Consider the following 1,938-nt stretch of genomic DNA (forward strand, 5'->3'; position numbering starts at 1 on the left):
GGCCGCCGCCGCCTCTCGGCCGCCCGAGGAGCCGCCGCCGCCGCCGCGCCTTGCCCGCCGCCGGCGCCTCCACGCCGTCCCCTCCGGTCTCCCTCGCCGGAGCCCCTCCTCCTCGTCCCCGCTGCCGCTCCGGCGAGCCGCCGCTCGGGAGCCCGAGCTCGTCATCCTCGATCCAGATCTGGTCAACGGAGGTTGACCCCGAGCCCCCTCAAAATTTCCTAAGTTTTTTTGCATCTTTAATATTATATGCCCCTGTTCCTCTTTGCATAACTCCTGGCATGTAGCTCTGATTCACGCGTGCAATATGTCAAATTGTTCGTCTCGTGATGCTCTACATTTTGTTCTATTGCACCATGTTCATTAGAGGCCATCTTGATGCCCAAATCTCTGTTGCAAGAGGGCTAGTTGCTGTTATCCTCTGGTTCTTATCAGATTTTAGAGATTTGTTATTTTTGCATCATTTAATCTGTGCATCTTATGGGCATGAGCTCTACATGTATTTTGCTGTATGCCATGCCATCTTTCCAAGGGTGTATGCCATGTATTTTTGTGATCTCTGTGGTGACTAGCACAAGCATGCAAAGTAGGCCCCGTAATGTTTCTGATTTCAGGGACTAGTGATTTCTCCAAGTCCTTGTCTGCTGTTATTTTGTTGCCATATAAACTTGATGCTACAGAGAGATCCATGCATATTTTGGTGATGTTCAGTAATGATGTTTTGTAGATATAGTTGTAATTAATCCATTCCTGCCCTTGTTTGCAATTATGGAGTACCAGAGCATGACTCAATCTTGCTCTACTTTTGCTATAAAATATTTCTGGCAGTTTCTCAACAGGATATGCAATTTTGCCAAGCTTATTGTAGTTGATCCATACATGCTATGCAATTGTTCTTGCCATGGTTAGCTTCATAAACATGCCATCTTGCTGTAGGTATGCTTGTGTTGTCAGGAATTGCTTTGTGGTGAGTGCATCAAGCTCACCAACATGCCTACATATTATTATTTCTGCCATGCTCTGTTTTCTACTAAGTCTGAAACCTGATAACGAAACTTGCTATGTTTATATGCTTGCCATCATATCTTCTGATCCTTTTTGGCTTATGGTCAGTAAGGGACTTTTGTCATATGCATTGAGTAGAACACTGCCATGCCTTGTTTTGCTATGTTAAGTTCCTGTAGCATGTTGATTTCATGCTCTGAACATTGCTACCTGATGCTGTTCTCTGCCATGTCCAGTTTTTCACAAAGTCTGTGATCCTGTTATCTTTTGCACTTTTGCCATGCTTGTTGAGCTTGATATGTTGTAATCTAGCCGTAGCTCAGTGTTCATCTTTTGTCAAGCATATCCTTTAGATTACTGCCATATGCTTTGTTGCTATGTTGAAGTGCTGTAGCTTTGTTACTTGTTGCATTTTAAGTGCTATCATGCTGTTAATCGCAGATTCGTGTCATTCTTGTTTTGCTTGCCATTTGCAAACCGTGCATCCGTTTCCGGTGATATTTATATCGATTTCGACTGAAATTATCTCATCTTTCCAGTGGCATGCTTGGTTTGCCAAGTTACTGCCATGTTCATCATTTTCCTTCTGGAGCACGCATATGCATCGCACATCATATCTTGCATACCATACATGTTTTGCATCATGTTGCTTGTGCATTCCTCGTGATTGATTGTGGTTCCGTTGCTTGTGTTCTTGTCTTGGGTAGAGCCAGAAGAGTTACTATGATAGTAAGCACCGTGATGTGGCTTTCGAGATCGGAGACCATGTCTACCTCCGCGTCTCTCCAATGAAAGGCACTCGTCGCTTCGGTATCAAAGGGAAGCTTGCCCCTAGATACGTGGGTCCTTTCAAGATCATTGGCAAAAGAGGCGACCTCGCCTATCAACTTGAGCTTCCTTCCAACTTCGCAAACGTGCACGATGTGTTCCACGTGT

The sequence above is a fragment of the Triticum aestivum genome, chromosome 5D (genome assembly GCF_018294505.1).
Source record: "Triticum aestivum cultivar Chinese Spring chromosome 5D, IWGSC CS RefSeq v2.1, whole genome shotgun sequence".
In the NCBI taxonomy this organism is placed as follows: domain Eukaryota; kingdom Viridiplantae; phylum Streptophyta; class Magnoliopsida; order Poales; family Poaceae; genus Triticum; species Triticum aestivum.